Source organism: Tachypleus tridentatus, chromosome 7 (genome assembly GCF_004210375.1).
Source record: "Tachypleus tridentatus isolate NWPU-2018 chromosome 7, ASM421037v1, whole genome shotgun sequence".
In the NCBI taxonomy this organism is placed as follows: domain Eukaryota; kingdom Metazoa; phylum Arthropoda; class Merostomata; order Xiphosura; family Limulidae; genus Tachypleus; species Tachypleus tridentatus.
In genome coordinates, this window is record NC_134831.1 from 148,022,746 (window position 1) to 148,037,804 (window position 15,059).

A 15,059-nucleotide genomic window follows, 5' to 3' on the forward strand; every position below is an offset into this window, starting at 1 on the left:
CTGAGACATTGGGGAGTAATAAATAATGTATCTGTAGCGGTTTAAAACATATTTATTTAAAATATACAGTTTTAGATACCTTTATTTGTAGCTGAAGTACAAAAGTGTTAGTCTAACACTTTTAAAATGTTAACATAAAGTTGTCCCTACTTTTCAGATCATAGAGGGAAAGCAGTTAGTCAACGGTTCCCACCACCACTTTCGCGCTTCTCTTGCTGGACCGAGTTATGACTTTGACCGCCACTCTTACAGTGCGCCCAGGGCTCAAAGTATAGCGCAGTTTTACTCGGATGTACAGTTGGGGCACATTAACCACTAAACTATATCTGGCCCACAAGATGAAATCAGTAACAAAAATACAAAGGTAAAAATGATACCAATATATTGTCCTACTGATTTTCTCTACTTAAAAGCTAAATAAAGACTCTATGTGATTTCATTCTCAGAAGATATATTTGGTTAGTGAAATACGAAACTAACATATTTATTCCTAATTAATACTTTCTTTCACATAGATATAGAACTCTTGAGAAAAAAATCTTTGAACAATGTTATTTAAACAATAACTTTTACTTAACTTTCTATATATATATATTATCTCTTGTACTTTAATTAGCCAGGAATGGAGATTAAAGCATTTGTTTTCATATAGAAAAACCTCTTAATTATGTCTCTACAGTAATCATATAACAATATCCTTTTTGTCGAGGTAATATTCTGAGACAAGATAACAAAAGGTTTGTTTGTACGTAGAAAAATACAGTGGTTATGTTTGTATAATAACCGCATAACAACATTGCATTGTTTTTGTCAATGTAATGAACTAAGATAGGAAAGCAACCAGTTAGGTATTTTAGTGGGTGGATGAAGAATAACACACTAGACGTTAAATCATAAACTTACGAGTACATACAAGTGAAAGTATGTCAACCACACGATATCCACCATATCCAGTAATGATGAGGTCTTTCGTCGAAGACCACGAGCTCATCAGGCCAGTTGAGATGCGATACACATAGCAGTGCTCCAGATGGTATTTATACCATCAGTTGCTTGAACATTAATTGTAATTTTATTTTTTTATAGTGGTAATTATAAAAATTCACGTATTCAAAGCGAACTACTAGGATTGCCACTTGATATTTTTTTAAAAAAAGATGGAAACTTTTGCTAGGCAGCTTTTGGAATTTATTCTAACCTGCTGCCTGTAATAGAAAAACCTGTGAGACTGGAAGTTAGGCCCCCTACACGCAATCTGAGGGAAGCGGGTTTGGTTTGATCGTCTGTCGCTGAACATACTCGTTTTAAATGATTGTCTGTTTGTTTGTTTGTTTTTTGAATTTCGCACAAAGCTACTCGAGGGCTATCTGTGCTAGCCGTCCCTAATTTTGCAGTGTAAGACTAGAGGGAAGGCAGCTAGTCATCACCACCCACCGCCAACTCTTGGGCTACTCTTTTACCAACGAATAGTGGGATTGACCGTAACATTATAACGCCCACACGGCTGAAAGGGCGAGCATGTTTGGCGCGACGGGGATACGAACTCGCGACCCTCGGATTACGAGTCGCACGCCTTAACGCGCTTGGCCATGCCGGGCCCTTAAATGATTGTCATCTCAGCCGACCACCCTGATATCAGAATTCTTGGCTTAGAAAATTACCAGCTGACCTAAAACTATTTGGGATTAAAGTCCTTACGGAGCAATAGTAGAAAAACTGTAATTTCTAATTCAGCATAAAACACTTTAAATCTGAAGTACATGCATCTGACTTTTTGCTTAGTAATCGGAATGAAATTTAAAAACAATCCATGTGTTTGTTTTCGAATTTCGCGCAAAGATAATCAAGAGCTATCTGTGCTAGCCGTCCCTAATTTAGCAGTATAATTCTAGAGGGAAGGCAGCTAGTCATCACCACCCATGGGCTACTCATTTACCCACGAATAGTGGGATTGCTCGTCACATTATAACGCCCACACGCCTGAAAGGACGAGCATATTTGGTGTGACTGGGATTCGAACCCGTGACCCTCCGATTACGAGTCGAGTGCCTTAACCACCTGGCCGTGCCGAGCTGCACAATCCTTGTGAATAAACGATCAAGTAGAATGAAAGTAAATGTAATAGTTTATATTCTGAGCTTTGGTCCTGATATTTTGTTAAATGTACTTCACTTCTCATTATTCAGTCATACAACTGATTCAGCCAACAAACTGGTATCATATGTTAACCAAATAAAATCTAAATGGGTCGGTTGGCTCCTTTCTAAAATATGTAGTGGTAATACTGTTACATATCCAAGCCAAGTTACATACCTGGCTCGAAACTCTCCGTTGGAATCGATCTTTCGAAAATCGCAAGATTAAGCCCTAACCTAGAGAATCATGATTGACGTCTGCGGTAAGACCACATGATGGGGTCGGTTTACCACACGTTTATCCTTACGTTCATAGGTCTAATGAAGGCTGTTTTCTTAAACACTTTAAGTGTTTCACGTTAGTTTCGCCGAGTTAACGTTGACGTAAAATAAACTAGGAAAGTATGAGACGAGATTTCAGCGACATATCAACTAAACAGGACATGCGTGTTATATTTGTATCCAAATAACACAATTTCGCTTTGTTTAATTGTGAATAAAGCATTCTCTTCTGTTATACAACTATTCGTAACAGAATAGCTTAGTGGATTGTCCTCAGCGGCATATCCCGCTTCGAACCTGCGATCCTCTGATTCGCAGACCAATAAAAAAAAATCAGTTGAATAATGAATATTGCGTTAGATTCAATCAAGTTTAAAGTTAGGCTAAAGACGTTTAAAATTCAAATTATCTAGTGAAATTTTGAAACTAATTTCGGCATAGTTTTGGAAACATTCTTCTTTCAGATATTTTTTGCAATATTTTATATAGATTTTAAGAAATAAATGAATTTAAATTTATTTCAAGATTTTTAAAAACTGTTACAGCTTAACTGTAAAATTATTTTTTCTGTCACATGATATTTGCTTGAATGGTGCCACACAAACTTATAGTAATAATGAATATTTTTCTTAGGACATGTGCATTAAATGTACGAGCAGGCATATCGGTAATAACTGAATCAATATATTTGCTTGTCCATTGGCCAACGAATCAAAAACGTTTAAACGAGAGAGCACGAGATCTTTACCATTGTTAAAAGTTTTCGAAAAGGAGGTTATACCGAATACGAAGAACAAAAGAAGGAATTATACTTAAAGTTCAGAAGCTTTTGTTTATATATTAAAAGTAAAAACAAAGGAAATTAGTTTTTATGCCTCGTAACGGGAAAAAGATAACCCTTTCATGCTTTAGTAGGTTTTTAAGAACGATCTCGGAAAAAATGGTGATTAACTCCATCTGTTTTACATTAAAACACTGAATCCCTTACGAGAGGTAAGCGTTAGTGGTGTAAAAAACGTAACAGAATCACGATAAGTCTTGCCTTTCTGTTCAGTATAGTCACTGAAATTATTTTGCTCCTGGACAAATGATTCACTTATCGTATTGTTTATATCATGCCAGTGACCAACGAGCTAATGAACGGAGTAATCTTTAAGGTTAATAATCATTAACCACCACTTCTGTTTTATACGTGGCGTATCTTCGCAATTTGCAGACAATGGACGTTTTCTTCTCATTTCTAAAGCAAACTAATTTGTCTTTATTAGTCTAATTAGCTTTAAATGTTTTTAAAAGATTGACCTTGTATATGTTTCGGAAGGTTTTCCCTGAGTTGTATAAAAATAACCTTTAAAGTTGTGTTTCAAAGCGCATTTAAGAAGAAAACACGAAAGCTTATTTTGAAATATTATTGTTTTATGTAGCTTGGCAAGAGAGATGTAACTTTGTTTACAAATGCTCATAAGCGCCACAAGAACCAACTTTAAGTATCTTTAAGCAGAGTTTCTGTGGTTATATGGTTTTATTGTGAAGTAAATATGCTTAAGTTTCTCGGCAACAAAACCGATACTTTATTTAGGAACAGTAAAATCTGATACCAGTCTCGTCCAATAATGATAAACAATTTAAGCAACATTTTTTGTTGTTTATTTGTAAAGTACCATTGCTCTAAGTTGCTTGGCAAAAATCGAAACTTTGTTTAGAAATGTTCTGAAGCAGATACTGCTTGTGACAACCAAATTCTAGCTATCCAGATTTATCGTTCAATGGGAATAAGTAATAGAAATAAATCTAACCTAACATTGTCAAATTCTTACATGACATTTAATTGGGTAGGGCAGAGCTCGAAAGCAAAGAGGAAGGATTCCAGCACGTCACAGTCACATTTATATGTCTGTGGGCGGAGCGTAAACGTCGGCTCTGTTTTATCATTAGGTCGGTGTGTCTACCCACGGGTAAGACTTACAAAAAAGTTAAAGCGTAACATCGGTGGCTAAGTCCCCAGGGGGTCATCTATGGGAGGTCCACCATCTTCGTTTACTGTGACACTTTCTCTGCGAGTATAGATATTTCAACATCTATAGATAAAATAGATATGTATTTCACATGTATGTATGAAATAACGTGTAATGCATGAATAGCAGTGTACGTCTACATGGGAATTAGGAATGAAAATAAGATAGGTTCAGCGAATTATATGGGAATTAGAAATAAAAGGCACAGTTAGGCTATTGTCTGTAAGGACCGCAGTTAAGGGAATAGATTTGTGAACAAAATACAGAAGGGTGGAAACAAACTATATATACAGTTTTCCAATGAATGAAGACCAGAAAAAAAAAATTAAACCTAAGTGTTTTGTAGGATTTCAGGGAAACTAGGTTTTCCCCGTCTGACGAAGACATAAATGAATCACAAGACATATAAGTGGCACATAAGTGACAAAAGTGAAGCATTGCGCCAATGTACTTTTGATAGGTCGATTATGAAAGAACTTGAAAGCACTACCTATAGAGACAAAATAATAGTCATGTAAAAGAAATGTAAATAGCATGTGTGTGCCACAGATTAGTGCATAGGTATGGTAATAGAAGAACATAGTAATTATGTTTATTTGAATGTAAGATGAAAATAACATGACACATAAATAGTATAGAGTTAAGAGAGAAAAAACCCCAAGGACATTTAAAAGTTTATTTATTAACTACATGGAGAGTAATTGGTGTTCTATAGTGTTATGTAAGAGTGAAATGAAGGAGCGACATATGGAAAGTGTAATAAAAGTGATTATAGAAATGTTAAAATGTTTTTAGAGCAGAATGATTAGTACGAGTTTGGCACGTTGTTTCCTCTGAGTACCTAATAGTAAAACTTTAAAATATGTAAATTCAGATCATAATTTCAAGATTAAATTAACCGTTTCAATTATAGATCAAATCTAAGTAGTGTTTGTTGAGTGATTGTAAATGTTCAGTTATACGGATAACCTGTTTGTCACACGAGGAACGAATATTTAACTTAAAATTAGCACGAGAAAGTAATCTTGTATATTGTAGCTAGTTACTAATATCCTTTGACAGTTTGTACGAAATATATTTTCATTCAGACTAACTGAAATCATTTTAATAAATTTCCACTCAGTTCTGCGTGTAGTCATGTCGTTCATGTAAAAACAAATTCTTAATAATTTCCGTTAAACGTGCAACAAAAAACTACTTATATTTCATGGTAATTTCTACTTCTAATATTTGATCTTTCTGTAAGTAAATTTATAATTTCATTTTTATGTCATTTGTTCATGAACTTCTCTCTATTGCCTGTGACTCACACTAACGTTTGTCTCTAGGTTTGGAACATTCATTGGCTTACGGATACACTAACAAACCCTGCGTCATTTTAAAGTTCTCGTTCGTTTCCTATTATTAAGCCGTTTAACCAAACACAGTCGTCTGAAAAACAAGTTGGGAAAATGAACGTTTCATATGCAAGCGTGCATAAACACGCGCATACACGCAAACCTGACCAATATGCAGCTAATAGTCATTATGTGTTTCAAAATGTATACAGTATGTGAAAGTATGGTTTTTATTATGTTTCCGTGTCAACGTTTCTGTCCAAATGTGAAAGACTGCTTTCAGGATTTAGCAGGAAATGTAAAAGTGATTACAGCGAGAAATGACCACGTGAAACCGATTTTATACACTATGAAAGTGGACGTTCGGATGAAAAAAAAAACACATTTCACTAGAAAAAGTAAAATAAACTACCTTTTGTTAAATGTTCTTAGTGCTCAGCCTACTGTCAGTATATGTTTGAAAAGCAACTGAAATGTACAAAATCTAAGATATCTACTAATATTATGACTAAACATTACTTTGTACCGCCTCCTTTGGTTTTGAATATAAAATAGAAAGCGAGGATACGAAATGTAGTCATAGGCAGCGTATGATTGATTTAGGTATTACAAACAAATTACGAGTTGAGAAACATTATATTAAAGATTTTTTATATTCTGAAGCTTTAATGAAAACAAAAACAAAAAACGTGTATGTATGTAGTTCATAACTAGCAATTTAATTCCATGTATAAACATCTATTGTTTGTATTCACGCATCAATCGAAACTGTTTCTTGATCTATTTTGTAATGTGGTTGAAATTAGCAATAAACAGATTATATATAGCTATCCCAATGAAACCTAAATATATATAAAAGTTGGTATATATATGTGTGTATATACATTGTAATCTCATTTCCAAAATTAGCATTAAAAGATGAAACTTTAAAGCCTTTATATTACAAAACAAATTTTCACTGCCTCGTTTATAAATGAAAAATCTGCCATGTCAGCTTTATTCTTTTTAACTTAAAATAAAGGACACATGTGTTTTAATATTTTATTGTTTATCTGAAACTTCAAAATGTTAAATCTTGTGAACTTGGAAGCAACCTTTTCTCATGGTCATTTGCAAAATTTTAGACTTCCAGAAAATGTTTCACAGAAGGACATATATATGCCCTCGACAGTATTTTTACCCACGACAGAGCTTTGAAGAAAGAAATACTTGTGATCATAGTGGTGGATTAGAAGGACATATATACGTGCCCACGATAGCGTTTTAGAGGAAAACGTGTATGTTACCCATGGCAGTGAAAAACTAAGCTTACATGTGCCTTACATTCCGTACTAAACATTTTAAACACGTTAATTCGTTGTAATGATGTTTGTTCAAGATATTTTTTTATCAAAGTTAGTAATTGAGGATGTAAAGGTATATTTAAATAAATTAAATTTGATAATGGATTAATATATTCATGATTAATATCTTCATGATTAATATATTCATGATGAAGAACAAAGTAATAACAATATATTAAAAAAGTTGGTGATTAAGTATAATAGATTGCTAACACGTTCTCAGTAACGTAGTTATGGTCCTCAGTAATTCTGAGAACTTATGAGTGAAAGTAAAGAATATATAACAATGTGTCAACCACACTACATCTGCTATATCCAATACCGACAAGTCCTTTCTCCTAGTACCAGAGCCCGTCAGTCAGAAAAAAACAACAACAGATACAAGCTTGTTTGTTCAATAGTAAAGTGTCCACTGCAAGGAATGGAACCCCAGATTTTACGTGCGTAGACTTACTGTCACATCACTGTTTACGATGTATTTATGTTAATAAGTTTCAAGAACAACTGTATCGTGTGAATTAGATTAAGCTGATGAAATGTAGTTTTTAACAATTTTATGAACCACTTGCATACCAGAACTGAGATAACCATTAATAATACTATTATTTATTTATTTTAACACTGCTTAAAAGGCGAGCATGTTTAGTGTGACGGAGATTCGAACCCGCAACCCTCGGATTACGAATACTATTTATTTATTTTAACATTAAATATTCTAATTTCTATTTATTTTTACTTGAATTTACTTATTTGTTTGTAGTTAAGCGCAAAGCTATACAAGAAGCTATTTGTGCTTTACCCACCAAGGGTATCAAAATCCAGTTTCTTTCTAGTATTGTAAATTTGCAGACACGCCGCTGCACCACTGGGGGAACTTTAATTATTTTTAATCATTTTTAAGAAGTGATAAACCAACAAACTAGTCTTATTCTTACCGGAGTGGGTCAAACAACCTCAGCGTCAAGAAGGAAGGCTGTATTTCCTTTATTTTAGCGCCATAACAAGCTACGAGGACACAAGAGATCGTGTCCAAATTTGAATCAGTAGAATATTGGACTTGGGTACGGTAACACAGGTATATTCTTTGTTTGTTGAAATTCGAACACAACTCTAGGGCTACCTACGATAACCGTCCCTAATTTGAAGTGATAAATGAGTGGAAAGACAGTTAGTCAATTCTAAACTTGAGAGATACGTTTTTACCAATGCACAGTAGGATTGATCGGGACATTATAATGCCCACATAGCTGAAAAAAAAGCATGGTCGAAAATTAGTGTCGAATCCGCGACTTGCAGATTAGGAAACGAGCCCCATAACCATGCGATTACATAAGGAATTCTAAACATTTTGTGTGTGAAAGTAAGGAAGAACATATATGCATAGCAATACGTCACCCGCACCATATCTGTCATATCCAGTATCAATGAGTTATTTCGTTCAATATCAAGACTCCTCAGATCAGATGGGATACAACAGATTTTGTATGTTTGTGTTGTTGAATTTTGCGCACAGTTACTCTAGACGTTTCTGCACTTTCCTTTGGTGACGTCATTTCAATGTCTACTGACTGACTGACAGAAAACGCAATACTGCTTAGGAATAAAAACAGGTGACCCTTTCTGGAGACCTTCTGTCCCCTTTGTGAGTTTGTGTTTGTGTTTTGTTATAGCAAAGCCACATCGGGCTATCTGCTGAGCCCATCGAGGGTAATCGAACACCTAATTTTATCGTTGTAAATCCGGAGACATACCGCTGTACTAGCGGGAGGTCCCCTTCTGAGAAATCAACAAATTCCATGAACAATAACTGTTGTGGTGTAAACTAAATTAAATTGACGAAATGTCTTTTTAAACAATAATTTTATATGAATCATTTATACAGAAGAATTAGGACATAAAGTGCATTATGTAAGCACTTGAGATAGGAAAGTGGTTACATTGAAGTTCATTACTATAATAAAGATAGCGAACGATTTTTCCCATTCTATTCCAAGAACTTAGTCTGATTTGGAGATAAATTTCAAGTAAATATTCGTACACGTAAATACTTCATTGACTATAAGGTCTACAATTTAGAATAGGTCTTTTCTGGACAGTCAATTGTCAATTTTAATTAAATTTAAAATTTAAAATCGTTTCTTAGATTAATTCGTCATTATATGTTGTTATTGCTACACCAATCGGCACCTGTCAAATCATAACAACAGAGATAGAAGATATATTATATTTAAACGATTTTGTAAAATCACCATATCGTTACACTCCATATTACCGTGTCTATTCATGCTCTACCCGATAATCGAGTACTTTAACAATAGATATGCCAGGTAATTCATCCATCTAATGTAAGAAGACAACGACTTTCTACTATTCATTTAAACAGTCCAGTCGCACAGAAATTCATGTGTTGCATCTAGCGATTTGAACCGAATGTCCTAACCTGGAAAAGCACGCTGCTTGAGGTATCCGACAATTAAACTGACATGTCGTGGAAGAAAATCTTAAAGACCTGATTTGTGTTAATTTTTCGAAAGGGCACCCTTCTTAGTTATGTTGTGCAATGCTGCCTGGAGTATGTGGACGTCTTGTTACAATGGCCTTTGGTGTTTATAAATTCTTATTTCTTACAAGATGCTGCACTTTTGTTATTATTATACATATAGGATACGACTAGTCTCTTTTTTGGATTGTCCTATTACTCCAAGTTGATCTGTATTCATTTGGTTTCCAGTGCCACTAAGTATAAGGTATACGCCAATCTTATGAATCTTAAAACATATCTATAATTTGATTATATTAATATTTTGTGTCGATAAAAGTTACCCTTTTTGAAAGCGATTAATATTCTATGGTATCACACTATCTACTCCACTCCAAACAATGTCTAAACATAGTTGTGATACATACGGTTCCACCTTAACTTTATATCGGTCGTAATTTTTCACGTGGCAATCTGCATGTTCAAAATCATTTTAGTATAGCGTACTCAACCTTGTAAACCATGTAAAATGTGCAGTAAAAAGTAAATTAATCTCTTTCATAATTTCACGTTAATCTTTTGAACATGTTTTTTTCGATATAGCTCAATGAATTTGGTAATATTTAATTCAGTGTTTGAAAATTGCAATCGGATCGAATTTTTTGTTTAACAGCTGAGTGCAAATATTCTTTTAATTATTTTGCTCAAAATAAGCAATTATTGGTTGGATACCAATATGTGTGTGAGAAACAGTAGGTATAGAATTTATTTTTTAATTTTCTGACGTACTTTTTCATCACGTGCTTGGTCATATGTATTGTAACTTTTCACCTAACATAAATAATATTATTTTCAATAGTACCCTAGTCATTTCTTGAAATCCTACTTATACGCAGTAGAAGTTACTTCTACGAAGTAAAATTTTGTCTCCCAAGAATAAACATAAAGTATACAAAGCTTCTGATTAGTGATCACATACATTAGAACCTGCTTAGAAGCACATAATTATATAGTGTCAAAAAAAGACGGGAAATTAAGGGGTGTTGCAGTCCATTAAATGCGCACCATTCTGCTGGGTATTTATGACAGTATAATGTTACTTTTTCCAGTCCGTATTTTGTTTTATATTTTAATTTAGTAGAAGTCATAATACATATATTAAAACAGTGTATCGTCGAAAAAAAAGGTTTCTTTAGTTATTCAAGTGTGTATTCCAATTATATGGATATGTTTTATTGTTGTTTTTATTTTAACACATTCAATTTTTGATCAGCATTCACATTCCACAATTCTATTATTCGTTTCTGGTTATCCATTCTTTCAGGAAGAAGGTCAGAAGAGAAAATAACCAAAGTTCAGTTGCTATAGTAGATTAGTCAATCGACTTACCAGGAAAATTGCAGGTTGGCGTAAAACATGTGACACTATACGAAAGATTACAAGTTGTAGTTTAACTACAAAGTAAGGGTACTTCCGAAATCATGTAGATTGTCTTACACGTCATGAGAAACGTCCTCGTAACAAACATGTTTTGTTATAAAAATACTTGAAACACTCTCATATAAAAGTCTCTAATTATCTAAATTTATTATTGTGAGCCCTTGAAAACATCAAACTTCTCGACCAGGATTGTTGGTAGGATTTCTTCAACAGGTTTCCTCCATTTTCTTTTTGTTATATATTTTCCATTAAACAATACCTCATAAACGCTTGTCAATAAGATCCTTCTATAAGTATTTGGTTTGTGTCTTGGCAAAAAAGTATGTTCACAGGCGATGCTTTTTTTTTACATATTAAATCTCTGTTTGTTGGAATGTTACTGGAGACTGGCAAGTTGGTAAATTAATCTAGTATTGTTAGTGGTAAACATTAACCCAATTTGTTTTTCATGGAAATGTTGAAAAGTTCAAAACGTGAGGTTTCCCTTACGCAATTAGAAGTTATGCTAACAAACATGTCAGTAAAAGAACCGAGTATATGTACCATCAAATAAGTCGTCTTATTGAAGTTTTCGATCAGCTTTCAACCCAACATTAAATAAATGTCTTATTATTCCAAATATTGGAATCAAAACTGCGTCAGTTTTAAATAAGGAGTAGCTATAAGTTTTAGAATTCAGGCTAACAAAACTATACATGTAAGTTTGTGTATGTGTGAGTGTAGAAATATTTCGTTTTCACTCAGTTTGATTTTCAGTTTTTTTTATGGACTCTCATCACATCTTATTGTTATAACTAGAACTTATGAAAACCTTCAGAATTTATTTTTTCGTGCAAATTATTTTCAATAGTCTGCAATTCTTCTTTCTCAAAGAACATTTTTGTTCTGTGAAGTGGTACTAATCTCAGTTCATGTTGATGTTTAATGTTTACTAATCTCCATTCCTGTTGATGCTAAATATTTACTAATCTCCGTTCCTATTGATGCTTAATGTTTACTTATCTCCGTTCCTGTTGATGCTTAATGTTTACTAATCTCCGTTCCTGTTAATACTTAATATTTACTTATCTCCATTCCTGTTGATGCTTAATGTTTACTAATCTCCGTTCCTGTTGATGTTTAATATTTGCAACAAAGAAATATCTGTTTGAATTTTTTTAACAGTAAAGTTACTTTAGAATTCAATACCTATCGCAGAATATAGATCTCAAGAAGCTATAGTGGTTAGGACGCTCGACTCGCAACCTGCGGTTGGCGGGTTGGAATCGCAGTTACCGAACACTCTGGCCCTTTCAGCCGCGGGGACGTTATAAAGTTACGATCAGTCATACTATTTATTGATTAAAGATTAGCCCAGGAGTTGGTGGTTGGTGGAGTTGACTAGCTACGTTCCCTCTAATTTATCACTGGTAAATTATGAACAACTCGTACAGATAGTCTTCAAGTAACTGTAAGAAAATTGTTAAAAAGTTAATTCAGATTCGTAAACGTTTTTAATTTTATACAGAACTGGCATGGCCTGGTGGTTAGAGCTCTTGATTCTCAAACTATTAGTAACGGAATCTAAACCCGTCCCGAAATGCTTACTCTTTCAGCTGTAAAAGCGTTATTATGTGGTAATCAATCCTATTATTTGTTGTTAAAGAGTAGCCCAAGAGTTGGCGGTCAGTGTATTGAATATCTGCCTTCCCTCTTGCCTCTCACATCAAAATTCAAACTAAACTAGCACAGGTAGCCTTGGAGTAGTTTTGCGCGAACTTTTACAAAAACAAACAAAAATTTCATCAATACAAAATAAAAAACTGCGAGTGGCATGTCCAATGGCACAGCGGCATGTATACGGACTAAAGACGCAAGAAACCGAGTTTTGATTATCCTTTGCTTAGCTTTGTGCAAACAAGAAAGACTATGCTATTTAATTTTATTTATATTAGACTAAAACAGAAAAATCTAAAAATTTAAACTTTTTCTTTGGCTACATTCATAAGTCGTTTTGATATCAAACTCAATGAAATCATTAACATAACAGTAAAATGAGTGTATGTATGTAGAAATCCTGGGAGAGTGCGTGCGTAGTGAACGATTTAAACCTGGTTAAGGTGATAGGCCGCCTCGTAGCGCTGAGGAGGAGCACGCAAATACGGTATCCATTACAATAATTGTTTCTGTGGCTGTTGATTAGCTGAAAAGGCCAAGACAAAGCCGTCCGCAAGGAGTGGTGGAACCCAACAGAGCTGAACCCACTCCCAAACGCCACATTTGACAAAGTTCTAATATAAATCATGAGCTAGCTAATGTGACTAATGTTTCAGAAATGGAAGCCAACGGGCAGGAACGTTTTTGGGGGGCTGTAATTAGTGTGATAGTTGGCGCCTTTTTGCAAAGTTACGCCTTCTGGGCCAAAATATGAACCTAATCGTGCCACCTGGGGTCAGATTAAAGAAATCTTTTTGATGTTTTGATTTAGATGGCAGGAAGTTTTACCATTTTGGATGCAACCGTGTGGCTTTACCTACTGAGACACGCTGTGTGACCGGCGCCGAGAATACCAGGTCGAATCAAGAAACACATCTGTTCAGTAAAAGTATTAATCGACGAGGGAAAATTTCTATAACCAACTGTACTCACCTGTAACATCTAAAGCTCAAATAAATATATATTTTACAAACAGCTATGAATGTCAAGATAACTTGGATTCATTATACACGTGATTAGGTTAAAATATAAGCTTTCCCAACACAGGACTGTTTGTTATCTGTATAAATAATACGCATCTCTTTGTTTGTTCAGAACTTTTCTCGCAAATATCTCGATCAAACGATAAAAATCTCTTAACGTTAGAAAGGCCTTTACTCTAAAAGTCCGCCTACATCAGAAACTCCTGTGTTGTGACGTTTGTGTACCGAACGATTAAATTATTAAACATGCAGCCAACTAAAATCATGTGAAGTGTTTTGTATTTTATTTATATAAATATACATACACTCACCTATACACAAACAATATTCAGAGCTACATATCCAACTAATAGATTTAGTTATAAACCGGAATCACCAGACGTTCAGCCAAATAACTAAAAAGCGACCATCGGGAACTCCAAACATTCTTAAAAATGTACGCATCGTCCCTCCATTGTTGTAACTGAACAAAATATTGGACAGAAGCTTTGTAAAAACCGGTCTAACAATAATCAGTGTTTAGCACACAACATTTTACTGGAAATTGTTTTAACATATCGAAGTACTTGTGGAATTGTGCTGTTTTCTGTTTTTAATTTGGTTATGACAATAAACTTATTATTGTCTCTCACACTGAACTAACTCCGCACTTTGACCGCCAAGTACTCTATTTGTTTACATTGTACACCCACTGATGAAATAGTGCGGAAAGCGTGTTCATCAAAAGCCATTGTCATTCACTGATGAACTGTATACAATATTCATTCTATATACTGAGACAACTGTCATAGAATCGTATGTACTGGTACATATGATGTAACTACATACAATGTTAAACACGAAATACCCATGCAATATTTTTAGCTGTTCACGTATTCAATAACAGCACTTCAACACATTAATAGGAATTAAATAGGGGCTTGTTAAAACATTTGTGTTATTGTAAGTAATATTCAGGTGGAGCTTGCTTAAAACGTTAGTTTTGCTGTAAACTGGGTTCAGCAAGAGCTTTTTTCTTACAATAAGGTACCTGCTTAATTATTTCTGGTAAATTTATTATTATATATTTTCGACTAATAACATTAAGTAAGTACACTTATTTGCCATTCCATGGTCTTTATGGTGTCTATCGTAGTTATTGCAATATGAAGCCGAGTGTTAGACCACACAGTAACAAAATATCTGATTTGATTGTACCAGCCAAAGGTCGTGCGTCTGAGAACAATATAACGTCAATATATTGTTGAGTTGTTAATTATTCCCTTTGAAACACAATACCCTTCCCCCGTAATAAAGTGGTAAGTCTGAAGTAAAATGTATTCTCAAAACGGCTGGTACAGGTATTGAAAC

At 34.2% G+C, this 15,059-nt stretch overlaps 1 long non-coding RNA gene across 1 annotated transcript in view; it reads left to right on the forward strand.

Annotated features, from left to right (window-relative positions):
- The window catches only part of LOC143256862 (uncharacterized), a 32,340-nt gene extending 18,409 nt beyond the window's left edge, over nucleotides 1-13,931 (forward strand). The window contains exons 2-3 of the long non-coding RNA XR_013031582.1: nucleotides 158-364; nucleotides 13,499-13,931. This is a non-coding gene — a long non-coding RNA (uncharacterized LOC143256862). The remainder of the gene's footprint in view (nucleotides 1-157; nucleotides 365-13,498) is intronic.
- Nucleotides 13,932-15,059: the final 1,128 nt, after the last annotated feature.